The sequence below is a fragment of the Protomyctophum bolini genome (genome assembly GCF_963924005.1).
Source record: "Protomyctophum bolini genome assembly, chromosome: 10".
Taxonomy (NCBI): domain Eukaryota; kingdom Metazoa; phylum Chordata; class Actinopteri; order Myctophiformes; family Myctophidae; genus Protomyctophum; species Protomyctophum bolini.
The window spans coordinates 1684926-1703039 of NC_137871.1; the positions used below are offsets into that span (position 1 = coordinate 1684926).

General features: G+C 41.8%; 2 long non-coding RNA genes across 2 annotated transcripts; both read right to left on the reverse strand.

Moving 5' to 3' along the window:
• Positions 1 to 7444: 7444 nt before the first annotated feature.
• Positions 7445 to 8165, reverse strand: LOC308322072. The gene is made up of 3 exons (XR_013964683.1): positions 8090 to 8165; positions 7904 to 7981; positions 7445 to 7716 (listed from the first exon to the last, which is right to left on the reverse strand). It is a non-coding gene; the product is annotated as an uncharacterized lncRNA (long non-coding RNA).
• A 315-nt stretch (positions 8166 to 8480) lies between these two features.
• Positions 8481 to 9059, reverse strand: LOC308322484. The gene is made up of 3 exons (XR_013964727.1): positions 8968 to 9059; positions 8695 to 8763; positions 8481 to 8550 (listed from the first exon to the last, which is right to left on the reverse strand). It is a non-coding gene; the product is annotated as an uncharacterized lncRNA (long non-coding RNA).
• Positions 9060 to 18114: the final 9055 nt, after the last annotated feature.

Sequence of the window (18114 nt, forward strand, 5' to 3'; positions counted from 1 at the left end):
ATAAGAACAGTGCCAAAAATCACTGGGCACCACCACTACAGTACATGCCGCACGCACAACATTCAACCATCCATATTCGGACAGACATACAGACACTGGCGCGGACAAACGCGCACAGGAAGCGGAAGGAGTGCACAGACGTACACTCACGTGCACGCACGGAGCTGCAAAGTAGCAAACCCACTCTCACACACCGGAAGTGTGAGAGGTGAGAGGAGACCGCAAGAAGAGAGAAACGCCCCCAAACGGGTATACAAAGAGTATGACCTGCTAGACAGCCACTAGCCAGTACACACAGAACCGCAAAGGCCCCTGGGAAAACCAAAATGGCCACGTACGTAGATACAAACAACAACAAGAGCGCCCCCCAATATGAGCGTCACTCAAGTTACACAGACAACAAAAATAAATCAGCCCGCTGCACATCCCCACTCACTTAGGCCCACCCGGGAGAGTAACCACCAACACAATGAAAAGCAAAAGTATCCTAATCGAATGTAAGACGCACGTTCAGTAATGCAGAAACATTTTAAAAAGCGAAAAAAGACCCGATTTCTGGAAACACCTGCACCTCATATCTAGCTACCCACTCCCCCATATATAATACGCCCAAAATGAGGACCACAGCACACCAATGTCATAACATTTCAAAAACATGTCAACATTCGTTTAACATGTCAAAACAAGGGATCCCCATCAACATTCATTCACCATACAAGCACATGCGTCCGGTCATAACTCACCAGGAAAAACCGCAAGCTCAGGAGGAAGCAGAACGTTAGCCCAATAACCAAATGTCGAACGCCAAAATCGACACCAAAAATAGACTTTAACCCTGAATAAAAATAACCCCCACACAACTTAAGCAAGCACGCTTTCCCCACTGCAACCCTCAACCCTGGACGGCACACGCAGGCCACATATGACCTGCAGGTCGTAATATGGAACAGGCCCGAGCTCATCCGCCGGCACTCTAAAACCAATCCAGTTTCGATCGGCCCAACGTGAGATTAATAACTAATAATTATTATTAATTATTAATAATTAATAATTTCAAACTCCGACAGAACATACTTATTCTTAACCTGGATTAGCCGCTGGTCCACGCATGACTCCAGCTTAACACTTGCCGATATTTTCCAGGAAACCGACTGAAACCACCCATAATAGTCCTTTCCCTTGAATTGGAATAACCGACCCAAAAACAGCGCATGGTAATCACCCAACATGGGAAATACACAATACATGCTCCCATAGAATAGAAACAAAGGTAATGTTTATACAGTAAAAAACCATATCTTCTGCATTATTAGCCAGGAATGCCTTATAAACGAACCATCACTTGACGACGGAACATTTATAAAGTTAAAATTGTACTTAATTGTCGTAAAAAATGCATTTACCAGGGATAAGGACGAAGGATTGGTCGCCCGGCGTACAGTAAAACAAAACAATGGCAAATTAAATGCGTTGTCTACTGAGCAGACAAAGTCAAAATCTCGTGCGCCCGGAGCAAAAGAGAGAGAGAGCCCCACCGCTGCACTTCCGCTCATACACAGCCGCGATCCAAACCCAGTCCCATGGTTCTACTATACCAGGCCTCCCCACCAAAACAGCTCAAAGCAGTAATCAAAATAATATCACTCACCCAGTAAAAGCGTGTTCAGCGAGGAACCCTATCGTAACCAGGATTCGGCACCAATTTTGATGAATCTGGACCTGCTGGCTCTGTGTGCATGCAGGTGACAGCAGCAGGAGGACAACGGTGGACCCACTCTCTCAATCAGTCAGGCAGAGAAGTTTCCGTTCAGTCTTAGAGTTGTATCACCGTTTTATTGATACAGACAAACTCAGCTTACAAGGCCGTAGGATCAAAGGCCCACATGGAGACATATACAAGCATAGTCCAACTCAAATTCAACTATCGTTCCTATATGTCACAACGTTTAACAAAAGTGTATAGCCTTTATAGGCCTACTGTGAAACTTGGAACTCCCTCCTCACGGGAGGTGTCAGTATTTTACTGACCAATCAGTGACTAGGGCTATTCTGAGTGACCCTCAGAATGCCTGACCAAATAGCTAATGAAACATTTAACCATATGTATATTACCAACTGAGAATGAAATATATGTACCATATCAAATATACAAGACATTGTTTACCACCTGTAATGAAATAATTAGACTGTATTCTTATAGATACATATTTGGCTAGGATATGTTGTATTTCATGACAGACAACCTAGAACATGATTTGACTCAGAGTGGCTCTGAGTCCTGAGATTGCCTGAGCTTAAGAGTTCACAGACCCAGTGGGGTTTAATTGCTCCCCTAATAAAGCTCTGTTTTCTCAGGTAGCCTCATAAATAACTCTAGTATCTTCACTGTGAGCAAGTTAACCAAATTAGCAATAGTCTGTATTTAGTAACAGCTGTCTCTGTAGTCCTATTTGTGACCTCTTATTCAGGTTTCTCTGCGTGAACCACATAGGCTGAAAACCTATGTGTACAATTATGACATGTTATTAGGCATAAGCTATCAAAATATACATCAAGGGTAAATCAGTTCCATTTGTAAAATCTTGTTGTTAACATACAGACCTCTATGGATGATCATCATCTTTGTGATTCTGATTATAATGCATTGTCCACTCATTTTGTATGGCCATGGCAAAAAAAATATTTTGACAAAAATGTCCACCACAAGCCAGCCACTGCAGCCAGCATACCAGACAGCATATCAACTATTCCATGATGAACATGCAATGAAACGTGCAGCTTGTGGATACCACGGTTTACTGGCTGTACAGTAGGAACTGTAGAAAAAGCCATACTGCTCCACTGCATGTTCTGATAAGGAACATACCGTATATTACCAAATAGTAGCCCGGGCTGTTAATATGCAAAATCGATTCGGACCCTGGGCGTTTATAAGGAGCCGGGCCGTTATTCGCAGAAGGCTGTTATTTATTTTTGCACCGGCCTGCACAAGGCCATTATTTGGTTTCAGTATAAACATACAGTAACATACAGTAACATCATACATGTAGTGCAAATATGGTCTGGAACTGGTATTACCGTAATCATAATACAAAAAAAACAAAGCTACAGTAGCCTACATACAGTAAAGCATTTACAAGTATACTGTACAAAGCAACATATAATAATACTGTACAGGGTTCCTACCGCCATGAAATTCAGTGAATTATTTTTAATTTTAAAATACAGGCCTAGAAATTTGGAATTAAAATCATTCCATAAATAACAACCTAACAACATAGTGGTAGTTACTTTTTTACATCTGTTCTTTTTTCCATGTTGTCTTGCTTGGGGGGATTGCATACAATATCCTCATTAATGCATAGGCCTGGAAATGGGGTAAAAAATACATTTGGAAATGTTGTAGAATATGAATTGTTAAAAAATAATTGTGGGAACTAAACTTGTGGGAACCCTGACTGTAGCAAACTCAATGCTACCAATAGGCTACTCATCATCCTCCTCCAATTTAGTGCAACAATATTGTCTATACAATATTGTCAACGCGTCGAGCCTCGGCGCGTTGTGAGCTTGTAGGTCTGATATTTCTTTGCACACCAGCCACGGCTTTTTGCACCGGTCTGAACCTAGCCATCATTTGGTTACATACAGCTCCATGCAGTCATCTTTTTTTAGTATGGTAAACAATAAACATTAATTTAATTGTAAGAGGGAGTGTATCAACACACAGGTGTAACCACTACATGTTCTGATTGAGCATGGGGAAGAAGCGGACAAATAAATGATTTAATTTAACTGTAGGCCTAGGTACCGGTAGATTGCAATTGAATAAAACTATAATTTATAGGCCTACACTACACATAGCCTACTGTAGTACTGTGTGTAGTCAAGTGGCTAAACTCCACAGGTTACAGGCGATAGAAAATGTAATGTCAAGCAGAGCCATGCATTGCACGTGAACTGGCTTGAGCATTATATGCCGATGTTAGCATCTCACTCCATATAATTTAATAAAAGCATATCGTCGCTGTCCGATGAAAAACACTTATCTCCAAAAACATAGGTTTTCAGGAGCATGTAAAAACAGTTTTTCTCAGAAACTAACTGGAAATAAACCTATAAAACACTGTTGTTAAACACATTTAGCACCACAAATAAGAATATAACTATACAAAACCATCAGTCAACAGTTTAAGGTTTTCAATGGACTTACAGGGTTTTCTTGTGAGATACGTGGAGATACGCAAAACTGTTCTGTTTTTATGGCCAACTCAGATGGCACACGCACATCAATGAGCTGATCCTTGTTTCCCTACGTCGTACTTCTGAGTTCCCTCTGATAAATATCACATGAAAGCAAGGCTATATCTGTCATGTTGCCATATAAACACATCTTGGGACTTGAATCTTACGTTTTTAACCATAGAGTAATGTTTTTAACCCTGGCAAACAAGATAAAAGTAACAGCATGCCGGTGCCGTCAATCGACTGTCGTAACTTTTACCTGTTGTCATAATGGTTGCCATGCAACAGAAACTCCGACATGACGAGGTATATTGCAGTCGGTTGTTAGTTTACCTTGTGTCACCAGGCTGTCAATAGATCATCTCAGTCGTTGCCTTGATGACATCTTCTTGGGACCGATTATTTTACCAGTAGCAATCAACAAAACAAGCCCAAATTAATTAAATCAATTAATTACCAGCTGCATTATCTGTGGGTCTGCTGACGTTATGCCACTTTTTAGCTGAGCTCCGCTGTTATGCTCAAATTAGTGACCCTAAAGAATTCTGAGGCAACATGGCTGGAGACGAGGCAGCCAATCAGAACTGCTCGACTAACCATTGACATGCAACAACAACTTTCAGCTGTCTTATCAGCTCATATTGGTTAAAAATCATCAAAAAACATCTAAAGCTATGCTTCTGAATTCCTAGCACCCATGAAAGTTAAAATGCACTATAGAAACCAACCTTTTTACCAAAACAATCTAGGATAAAGTGTTTTAACTATTTTTTGGGATTGATTAACAGATTACAGTGGAAACAAGCTCTATAGGCTTTAAATACCAATAGCATAACCTTTGACTGTACTGCCTGTATTATTGGAAATCTTGCAAATAAATCAATGCCTAATCTTGTTTACTATTTAAACCAGCTGATACTATACCCAAACTAAATTAGCATTAATGTTTCAATAATAATGTACAATAGCCTAACGTCACAAATTTGTGCAGACAGTGTCGTACACATTAGGAATACATGTATGTGAGTGAACTCTATTACTCCAACAGTCAAAATTGCCCAGAATTGTTAAGCCTTAACATTTAGGCATATCATTTATTTTATAAATTATTACAAGTCAACTGCAAATAAATAACTAAGTCAATGCATGAATAAATAAATAAATACTGAATAGATAAGTCAATGCATGAATAAATAAATAATACTGAATAGATAAATACAAACAGTAACACCACACAGACGCGAACATTTTAACCCATTTTGGGCAGGAACCCCTTTTGGTGTTTTAAACATCGATATAATTTAGCTATTGAAAAATAGCAGATCTACAAGCTCATAGCGCGCCACCGGGCACGCTATGAGCTTGTACATCTGCTATTTTTGAAAAATTGAGCACCCCGAATACAGAAACATGTCAGAAAACTGTCAGAATTTAGATGATTTTTTTAAATTTCGACGTCAGGCTTAAATGGGTTAATAACGCAACGGAACATGAGAACCCAGTGGAATGGTGGTAGGTGGTGGTCATCACTCCTCCGACTGCTCATGGCGGAGGGCGTCGTAGAAGCCGTGGAAATCTTTGGGCAACACCAGCTTCATTTCTTGCAGGTGTTTGAAATGTAGTGCCTTGATGATGCGCCTGGAAGTGTACAGCGGGGCCACTGTGGTGACGTTGCTCTTCTTCCTCAAGGATGGGGACTCGTATGGCTTCCAGGCATCTGAGTGGTTGATCTTGTACTCCATACTGCCATCCATGTTGTACCTAGGATGAACAGAAGTCATGAAGAGAGGGACAGAGACAAGGGAGAAAAGTCAAGTTTTAATGATTATTTTTTAAATTTAGGGATGTGCTGAAACGGCCGATAACGATGTGTTTGCCGATTAATCTCCATTCACTATAGTTTTTATTACACTGTATCTTTGAATAATGTTTATTGTTATGGTTTCCACAGCTATGTACGTATGTCAGTATTCAAATACCTGATTGCTCGGAGGTCATGCACGGTGGGATCCCCAGTGACCTTTCCCGGGCGGATGGATTTGCAGAGGTTCACAGAGCTGAAGTTTGTGAAGAATGTGTGGTCCACATACTTCACATGGTACGGTGTGGGATTGGAGCGAGCTTCCCGGATGGCAACAGCATACTCAGCCGGAACGCTGATGTCTCTGTTCCTCAGTCTTCTCTCAATCACACTATGCACAGAGTCGCACTCCATCTGTGTGTGACCTCTTTCTAGGAACTTCTGTGTCACCATCTTCTGTGTCTCAGTTGCAAACTTGAGGAGGGCATTGCTCAGGAGCATGTTTCGATTCTGGTAGCCACATCCATCACTCCACAGGATGTACTCTTCATACGAGGGATGTTCTTTGAGAAAGTGCACGATGCATGAAGCAAACTCGTTGGCAGAGATACCAGCTTCACCCTCGTGCCATAAGTAATTTGATGCATCATGTGAAGTCATGTCATAAACGGTGAAGTTATGGACACAGAGCTTGGTCTTGAAATAGAGGGATGAGGCTTGTAGCTTGGGGCAGAGCAGGAGCCCCTGTAGATCCATGCATGTCACCAAGGTCTTCTCACCTGCCTCTTCTTTGTCCTTCTGCTTCATGGCTCGTGCAGTGTCCTTTTTGGTGCAGTGCTCCTTCCATGCGGCAGCGTCAATGTTCCCAGCTTTGAATGCACAGCAAGTATCGCACTGGTCTTTCTTTGGGTGAAAAAGAGACAGATTTAAGTCCTTAAACATTCTGGTGAACACTTGCCTTGACAGAGCCTGGATGCCATTCTCTGCACTGGAATGAGTATACTCTGCATGGAGGTGATTGATGGACTTGAACACAGGCTCCAGGTACATCTTAGAGGATGAGGCCCTACAGTAGTGTGAGGGAACTTTTGGAAGGTCCAAAAGGAAGGTCTTCAAGAACTCCACCTCCTCTCTCCTTACAGTCACCCTCTTCTTCTTCTTATCTTCCTTTGTAGGACTGTTCCCTCTTCTTCCTATCCACTTCAAAAGAGACCACTGCTTCAAGCCTAGGGTTGACAGGAACATGCGCTGGCACACTCTGAGTCTTCTACCATCTAGTACAAGGTGATAGAAAATGGTTGCCGACCTCCTGGAGTTCTCTGATTCTGTCCTCCGTCGCTTTACACTGCTCACCTCTACCAATGACTTAACATAAATCTTCCTCTCACGCCAGTCTAATTCCTCCCAGAAGTACTTGAAGATCTCTTCTCGCTTCGACTCTTCTACTTCCCTGCAGTGCAGTTTAGTGGACTTGTGACAGGCTGCAGACTGGCATGACACACCCAATTTTCTTTCCTCCTTTAACACAGACTCTCGATTCTTCCTCCCAAGATATGACTTGCCACTCATTCTCCTCTTCTTCTGGATGTTGCTCTTCCAGTTGTCTGGATTTCTCCTCTTCCTCCCCAGACCAGCATCACCACATGAGGAGTCCTCTTCCATCTCAACTCCTAAATATGGTTACAAAAGAATTCAGACTGTTAAGTGTGTGAGTCTCTCTCCCTCTCTCTGTATGTGTGTGGAGCCCCTCGTGTGCATTTATGGATGTGTAGTTGAACGAAGCATTAAATAGCCAACATGCACAATACCACATTACACACATGTGCATCAATGTGTCCATAATAATAATGATAATACCTTCATTTCCAGATTCAGATTCACCTGAAGAATCACCATTATGGTCAAGTTCAGGTGTCCAGGTTCGATCAAGTGGATCTGGGAAAGAAAGAGGAACAAAAACTGACTGCAACGTTGACATAATTCAGTGTTGCCAGCATTTTGCATTTCTTGCTCTGGCTGACTTAAGCCTAGTGTTCCACAAACCTTCTTCTCCCCCACTTGAGAAGTCATCCTCAACTCCGTCTTCATCCTCCACATTCGAGTGATGCTCAACTCCTTCTCCTGAACAGAAAATAAATATTCAAGTGTGAGTGAGGGTCTCTCTCTCTCTCCTCCCTCTTGTCATGTATGTTTGTCTGTGAGAGACAAAATTCCAACTAGCTAACATGCAGCATTCACATCACCTCTGTCATTTTACATAAAGGCTAATAATACCTTCATAGCCTGATTCAGCAGGACCAGAAGAAAGCAGTGGATCTGGGAAAGAAAGACAGACAAACTGAATGCAATGTTCACACACACCTGTAATTCAGTGTCACTGGATTGTGCACCCTTTGCTCTGGCTGACTTAAGGCTAGTGTTCCACAAACCTTTGTCCCCACTTGAGTGGTGGTCATCCTCAACTCCACTGCTCTCCAGTCTACTGTGCTGCTCAACTCCTTCTCCTGCAGAAAAAAATCAAATGTTCCCTCTCTCTAATCATGCATTGCTTTGCGTTCACAATATTGCAACATCACATGATGTATTGTGCATCATGTGTGCGTGTGTGTGTACAGAATAAGGCTCTAAATAAATAATAATAATAATACCTATGGATTCATCAGCACCAGGAGAATTATCCAGCTCTAGTTGAAGTGTCCATGATGAATCAAGCACATCTGATAAAACAAAAAATAAAGAGGAACACAATGTACAATGAATGCAATTGCTCTTAATCCTCATTTTACCACAAACCTTACTTGGTGAGTCTTTGCACCGGTCAGCTAGGAAACACTGAACCCCCCCAGCCATGACTATAGCCCTGTGTGTGTGTGTGTGTGTGTGTGTGTGTGTGTGTGTGTGTGTGTGTGTGTGTGTCAAACCTTCTATCTCCCCGTCCCCAATTGATGATTCCTCCACAGCTGCTTCTGAAGAAAAACAAGAAAATAAATGTGGTTAGCCCCGTGTGTGTGTGTGTGTGTGTGTGTGTGTGTGTGTGTGTGTGTGTGTCAAACCTTCCATCTCCCCAATTGATGAGTCCTCCATAGTCGCTTCTGAAGAAAATAAATGTGGTTGATCTCATGTGGTTGACATTATTGTGATGATATACAGCAGATACATGTCCATTTGTTTAAAAAAATGCCATTTTATCATGATCATTAGTGAAGACCTATGAAGATAGGTTGAAATAGGTCTATGTACATTGTGTGGGTCTATGTACATTGTAATGGGCAAAAACACACCACCTACCTTCATTTACAGATTTAACAGCAGACCCAGCACCTTCAGAATCCACTTGGTCACATACAAGTGCATCTTCTTGGAAAGATAGTTTAAAATATTAGTACACTGAATAAATCAGCTATTTGTTGTCATTCATGATTTTTATTTCCAAATTAATTAATAAGTTGGCACCCACCAGAACAGCTGGTATCAACCTGATCATCTTGGGGGGGGGGGGATAAATAAAAAACATGTTAACATTACACTGAATACTAATTAATAACTAGACCTCTACTCACACACACGTCGTTGACATGGTTCTAATTTTTCCCAGCCGACACACACACACACACACACACACACACACACACACACACACACACACACACGTTGTTTTGTAATTCCACAAACCTTCCTCGCTGCTTTCACTGCTCTCTGCAGCCTCTGCTTTATCATGTCTGCCCCTGACACACTTGACGTTAACTACGGCACACAGCTCCTCCATTGAATACATCATCGATGTGAAATATAATACTGAAAAGTAGATTACAGCGTTGAAGAAATCAGTGTCCATTAGCTCCAGAGCTAAAATAGAGAGGTTGAGGTCCCAAACGTGGCTATGTTTAACACAAATAACAATTCACATGAAGTCTAGGACAATCGTGAACACATTCGTTAGCATAACCTAACATACAGTTGTCAAAAAACACTTTTGGTGGTACTTTACCTTGTAATAATGTCAAATTCCGTGTCCGTAAAAGTATGCTGTCCCGTCTCTGTGAAAAGTTTCGCCCCTTTTTCTCCCGCGGTTGTTCTTTTTCTTTTTCTCCCAATACGTGCGTTGTGATGGACAGGTTGAACATCCAATGGGAATGATTGTTTCAGCGTATCTCCACACCCCTTTGGATACGCGATGTGATGGACAGGTCCCACGTCCAATGGGGATTTTTGTTTCAGCGTATCTCCACTCCCCTTACATACGCGATGTGATGGACAGGTTGAACATCCAATGGTGATGCGTGTTAAATAGATTGTTAAATAAAACACCTTTTCATTGGCCATTAACACATCAGCCGAGACCAGTAGAGAGAGCAGAACGGCTATATTCCAACTATAGAAAAAAGTGAAAATCATAAAAAATGGACATACGTGTTTTTCATCGGACAGCGACGATATAAAAAACATGAATTATACACCCAATGAAAATGTACACTTCATGGATTATAGGCCATTTGGAATTAGAACAATCGGTTGAAGATTGCCTGAGTATAGCACGATTTAAATATCAACTATTTTGTTGCTATGAGGACTTCATGGTGGCGGTGTTTTATAGTAATATACTTGTGAGGACCTGGCTGGCTGGCTCTGCTGACCAACGGCCCGTTCAGCAGCGCGGCGGCATGCTGCTGTCTACTCCATAGTGACGTGACAATAACCCCTCCACAGTCCACACACACACAATAAAATCTGGTCAAAACTATAAAGACTTTGTTTTACATTCTATCTCTCTCGCTCCGCGCCTAAACTCTCGTCCTCTCTCGCCACACACACACACACACACACACACATGCAGGGCTCTACCACGCTAAAAAAGCTGAAGCTAAAGCGGCCTGCACCCATCTTAACGCATGGTGAAACAGCAGGCAGGTGCACACATCGTGGAAGAAAAACATTTTGGACAATGAAGCAAAAAGCAAACAAATGTACCTCCACACATCATTGCGAGTCGCAATGGGGTTCGCCTGTGATGGTGTCCGGACACGGACAGGCGTTCGCTGATCCGTTCGCTCCTTTCTCCGGGGCGGGTTTGGTGGAGATGCCATGGAGCTGGTTCTGCTGCTGCTGCTGCTTCTGCTCCGACTCCGAGACTGAGCCCTGGTCGTCTTCTTGGAAGACTTTTTGCGGGCACGGCCCCTTTCCTCGTCCATGCTAATATAACGCTAATATAATATAGTTATTGCGAATGCAGTGAGCACTTACTATGAGACCTAGCTAGTATATATTGAGTGTTCGTTCGCTGCGTTCCGTTCACCGACACCTTCTTCCGTGAGCGCAGGGAAGTGAAAGAAAGAAAGAGCGGGCTAATGTTGGATAATGCCTGTTGACTCAGTCAGGAGCCAATCACTGCCACCAACGTCACACAGTCAATCATAGTATAAGGCCACACAGCCAATCACATTATGGCTGTTAAGGTAAGCGGGACTCTTAGAGTACAAGGCGGGACTGTACTGTTGCAATGCACTCTGGGTATTTATACCGGGTTGCCAAAACCAACTTCGATTTCAAAGCATTTTAGACGCATGGTCTATGGGGGAGATTTTGTTTTTAATATCGAACCTGGTAACCATCTAGTTTTAACTTGCACTGGTCCAGTCCAAAAAGAACATGCATGCTGGCTGATTTGTACACTTTGTAATAGCCTTATAGGTCACATATCCAATTAAATTGTTGAAAGCATACATTAACCATGATAATGACAAGTTTGATTATTAAACTGTGGATACTGGATATAAATGATTTAGGCCATACTAGATATTTAACTCTTTCATGTTACACTCTCAGGAGTACAATTATAAATTAACATTTGCATTTAAACAAGATATTTACACAATTAGAGAATGTAGAAGAATGTGTTATTTTGTTCAACGTTTGCCTGCTGCAGATGTTCCTAATTAATTAGAGAGACAGGAACGCGCCCAGGGTGCCGGGCCGGTTCCGAACTGCCGCCCCGTGTCCGAAACGGTTGAGAAATGACAGAGTTATCATGACAGAGAAATCATCAGTTAATATGGGCATGTGTTTGTGTGTGTGTGTGTGTGTGTGTGTGTTAGGTTGCACACAGGTGGTGAAAAACAACCATGCTGTTTTCATGCTCATACCCAGCCAGCCAGCCAGCCAGGCAGGCACCCACACACATAAGTCCAAGGGACTGGCTTGCACCACTCAAAAAGTTTATTTATAGCATTATCTTTTATTCTTTTTTTAGCATATATTATTTTATTAGGCATTTCTGCTTTTTCATTATTTAAAAGGGGGGAAAAAACGTATATTGCTATTTTAATGTGCCTCATCATTATGTTCAAGGGAAAAAATAATGCACCTATGCGCTCACACGTGGTGCAGACTCGCAGCACATGCCAGGGAGGAGAGGAGAGCTCCCTGGGGAGGGGAGGAATTCACAGCAGAGTGCCCCAGCTAGCAAGTCATGGCGCGCCGCCTGCGGGAGGCGGTCGCCGCGCGCCGCCGATCGTGTCCTCCGCCGGGCGCGTCGCACGATGTGGCCGTGTCGTTCTTGATCAGCGTGTGCCGTGCGCGCCGACGCGCGTGTAGCCGGCGCCCCGCTTCTCTGCCGCGCCTCGAACGTCAGCTACCGAAGGCAGCAGCAGGACAGCGTGGAGCTGTCTTATGACACCACCCCCCCCCCCCCCATATATATTGCGACCCCGCACCCCTCCTCCCCCATGCTCACCTCCCTCCCACACACTCAGCCCCGCTGAGAGGGCTTGGACACTAGTCTGTCTGTCATATGTGTGTGAGTCTTTTTTTTTTATTGATCTACAGTATTTATCTACTGTATCTCTTGTCTATATCTATCTATATACTGTGCACTATATCACCCATTCTCAGAGTTGGGTGTAACGAGTAACGGAAAATATCGTTACTGTAACGACACTACTTTGGTCGGTAGCGAGTAATATAACGACACTACTCCTCCAAAATTGATAATCACACTACAGTTACTGGTCGCTTTAGCGCTGCCGTTACTCGCTACTTGCATCATGTGGCTGCTTTCAGCAGTGTTGCTTTAGAGAATAATGCACACAACGGAGATGAGTTGAACATGAACACTAATGGTGCGCTGGCAACGCAGTAGGCTACGCAGTACGGACTAGAACATGTCAAACCGGTGTCAGATCATCAGCAGCACAGCATTTTTCGTTACTGTCGTGGACTCGTAGGGTGGCCAGACGTCCGGTTTTAAACCCACCTTTCCTCCTCCCAACTCAACCTCTGGCCGGACACATCATTGTCCGTTTTTTTGTGATATAGCCTACAGTGCTTGTGTCATAACTGTCATTTAAGTCGTCTCTGTATTAAAATCTCCGTAGCACTTTTCCGCTGCACAGAAAGCTCGAGCTCCCAGTCTCCCCACTGTCACAGAGACAGAGCAGGCGTTGGGGTGTTGCCATGTCCGCTTATTACAAGCGACTTTGGGCTTGTTTTATGATAGCCCAGTCAGGCTTCTTTTGGGCTGTTTTCATAGACATGGCTGCTTGTTTCTCTTCTAAAACCTGGCAACACTGTTTGTTTGTTGTAGAACGTGTGCTCTCACAATCACTAGTTAGTTAATGTAGAGATAAATAAACCAAATATGCCGAAATGAAAAACTACATTTAATGAGCAATGGAGCAGGGGACTCCACATCATAAAGAAAGGGATCCTAAAGCACTGTGAACATAATTATAGTCTACTGATTTATCTCAGTCTCATTATTTTATTTGAATATATATTGTTGGGAAAGTTAATATTTGCCTAGAACCACGTGGTACAGTGGTTTTCAACCATTTTCATATCAAGGTCCAGTATGTATTCTGCATTTTAGCCATGGACCACCATTTGATGAGATTTGGCCTCACAGACCCCAAACTAAATATTATATTGTTGTGTGGCAGTTCAGTGCAAATTATTTGACAATGCATCTCAGGCGATTTTATGGAGTAACGCAAAAGTAATGTAACGAGTAATGTAACTAGTTACTTTCTCCAGGGAGTAATAAAGTAATGTAAGGCATTACTTTTTTCAAAAGTAATATGTAATATGTAGTGCCTTACTTTTATGAGTAACGGACCCCAACTCTGCCCATTCTTGAGATAAGGGACAAAACTTTTTTCAAACTGGATTTTTTTTTTTTTTAAGATACATTCAAATCAAATAGATGTATTTATAGACACAGGTCTCAACTACCAATCTTGAGAAGGAACAGGTTTTTCGCATAACATTTCTTTCTAAAATGGGACATTTATGCACTTAATACCTGATTCATGTCAACTCCGTCAGACACACTAAAATCCCTTTTAATTGAATTTTATCATTTCAACAATAATATAAAGTCCTCAGTTATCTTATAATGGCTTTCAGTAATCAAGTTACGTAATACAAATCTTTTAATATTATTTTGTTCCAATATCACACTATTATGAAATATCCAATTTCTCAAAACCGTCATTTCAACCTTTATTTTCAATATTATAACATGAAAACCATGTAAAAAAAAAAAAAATCATCATTACGTATCATTTCAATTAGTGTTTCAATACATAAGCACAAAAGATTTGACAGCGAATTTTCTATTTCTTTGGAAATTAACAAAAACATCACGGGACGAACGTCTGACGGAGTTGACGAACATCTGACGGAGTTGACAAGTTTAACTGATTTAGGTTCTAGACCACCTAGGATCTTGATTCTGGTGACTAATCCCACATTTTCAAGGATGAGGAATACAGTGGTACTATTTAGATTTGCCCTGTGAACATGGCAGCCATTTTTCAAAATGGCCGCCAACTTTCTGTTATTTCCCAATAACTCAAGTTCTACACCACCTAGGATCTTGATTCTGGTGACTAATCATACATTTTCAAGGATGTGGGATACATTGGTACTATTTCGATTTGTCCTGTGACCATGGTAGACATTTTTCAAAATGGCCGCCAACTTTCTGTTATTTCCCAATAACTCAAGTTCTACACCACCTAGGATCTTGATTCTGGTGACTAATCATACATTTTCAAGGGTGAGGAATACAGTAGTACTATTTAGATTTATCCTGTGACCATGGATGGTAGACATTTTCAAAAATGGTGGACCTGCTATTATTTTACCAATTTACTCAGGGAATATTATCAGAATAATATAAAAATCTGTGAATACATTTCTTACCAAGAATTTTCTTCACCAATGTTTGTAAAGGTACATAAACATATCCCACATTGGTTTCTATTTGACCACCCTAGGGGCATGTTTGACAGCTGCTGAAAGTTGGGTACCATCAACAACCAATATAAGGCTAAATGTTCTAAATTTCATTATGCTTTAAGTAGCATGTGGCATGTCAAACTAGGGGCTTTTCATGATTCTGGATCCATTCCAAGCATTAGTTTTGCACAAAAAACACTACGTTGGCTAAAAACGGCCATAGCCATCATCACAGATGTGATGAGGTCAGCACATGTCGGCACATTTGGGCAAGTGGCTATGGCCAAACTAGGGGGTCTATGGCCAAACTAGGGGTCAAACTCCTTGGGCTAAATTCGGTGAGGTGAACAGTGAGCAGTGAACAGTGAGCGAAAGACTGAAGACAGAAGATTTGGCTTCAGGACCATCAGGCAGGATGTGCAGACACTGAAGGCATCAGTGTCTTTCTCTGTGTCCCCAGCATGTCAACCAAAGCAATGTTACCAAATCAAAGGAGCCTTCACCTCATGTCACCTGGGGCTGGGTGAGCAATCGTATCCTGTATCTAAACTCACAACTAAATACAGACACTTGGCCAGACTGCCGTTTGAAAGGGTCAAACCCCTCATCCTGATTGGGGAAGACCACCCCACCTAATCACACCAACCGAACAAGTGAGGTTGGGGCCTCCAGGTGGGCCAGCAGCCATCTGCACAAGACTGGGCTGGACCCTGCAGGAAAGCAATCTCCAGCCAAGACAATGTAAGTTGACTATAACAGAGCCCCAGAACACAGAGCTCAGGAGAAGGATGGAGAAACACTGGCAGGAGGCCACCAAGATACAATGCCCCAGAGACCCAGAGTGTGCCACCACTGGCAGTAAGGAGATCAACTGCTGCAGCAAAGATGTCATGAAAGGCAAGTCTCCACCAAAAAAAACCCTGAACCTAATCGGGGTGTCAAGAGACCAAAGTTTCTCCCCCACAGTTCCCTGCAGTGGCCAGTGAAGTCAAACTGTGCATCTGTACCTGAAAGGGGCAAGTCAAAGGCCAGAAAGCCCACCTCCTTTTAATGTCCTGTCAGTAGAAACTCAACCTGCACCTGAAATAAGCCCTTACCTCTCCCAGAGAAAGTTCATCCTTGAAAATGTAATGATTAGTCGCCAGAATCAAGATCCTTGGTGGTCTAAAACTTGAGTTATTGGTAAAATAACAGCAGGTTGGTGGTCATTTTGAAAAACAATGGCTGCCATGGTCACAGGACAAATCTAAATAGTACCACTGTATTTCTCATCTTTTAAAATGTATGATTAGTCGCCAAAATCAAGATCCTAGGTGGTCTAAAACTTGAGTTATTGTAAAATAAAAGCAGGTGGCGGCCATTTTGAAAAAAAAAATGGCTGCTATGGTCACAGGACAAATCTAAATATTACCAATGTACCCCACATCCTTGAAAATGTATGATTAGTCACCAGAATAAAGATCCTAGGTGGTGTAGAACTTGAGTTATTGTAAAATAACAGCAGGTGGCGGCCATTTTGAAAAATGGCTGCCATGGTCACAGGGAAAGTCTAAATTGTACCACTGTATCCCTCATCCTTGAAAATGAGGTCTTAGTCACCAGAATAAAGATCCTAGGTGGTGTAGAACTTGAGTTATTGTAAAATAACATCAGGTGGCGGCTCTTTTGTAATATGGCTGCCATGGTCACCACGAGACAAATCTGTGATGGCCCCATAGCCAAAAATGTTCCTTAAGGCATGCTCTAACTGTGTGCCAAATTAGAATACTGCCCATTATTCAAAAACAATAATTTTATTGTTTTAGGAACACTTTTGTCAACTCCGTCAGATACACGTCAACTCCGTCAGACACAAAATCTGACGGAGTTGACGTCTGACGGAGTTGACAAAATGGCATTTGTTTTCATCTTAACCCTCTTTAGTACAATGTAGCCATTTTGTTTTTGCTTAATTTTGTTAGCTAAACCTAACCCCTAAACTAAAATAATAAACATTATTTTGGAATTCTTAACAAAGATCATAAAAATGTGCAGACGGAGTTGACATGTAAAAGCTGTGACCACATTGTTATCAACATTGTTTGTTTAAAATATCAAACAATTGAATGCTTGTCAGACCAGGTACTCCACTGTTGCAACAAATATAAATGGGACTTGGAAAAGGAGTCTTCAGGCTAAATCTGTCGACAATATTTTCTGATTAATTTAAGACTTTTAAAAAAACCTGACGGAGTTGACGGAGACGTGGGACGAACATTTGATATGAGATAAAATTAACTGTATATTATTTGCTATGTTGTTGACAATCTACTTTAATTTAATATGTATATTTATGTGATTGTGACAGTATTAGACACTTTTTTGGCAGTTTGAAATTGTGGCCACTTGCTGGGGACAGGCTAAATACAGGCCTTTTTGGGTACAGGGCCTGCTTTTAACTAATTCAGATGGAATATGAAAACAATTATAATGAAATTAAGGGCATAATAATACACAACTGTATTACCCTTAACTTTGCAAGTGCTTTTATTTTTATGAATTAATTTATTTTTTACATAAAATAAGGCTCTTATGTGTGGGACATGTTTTTTCCACTTTTGTCCCTCATCTCAAGAATGAGTGAAAGGTGATGTGGAAACTTGGTTGAATGAAACAGAGGAAATGGGAAATGCTAACACTGGTGTGCAAATTTGTCAATGAAACGGGTTTACAGTCTGAAAATGTGGCCACTCCCCCAGTAGGCCTAATGGATGAACCTCATTCAATAATGCAATCCGCATCAATAATGTCACATGACTTACAAGATGATGTGCATCCAAATGACAGTGTGT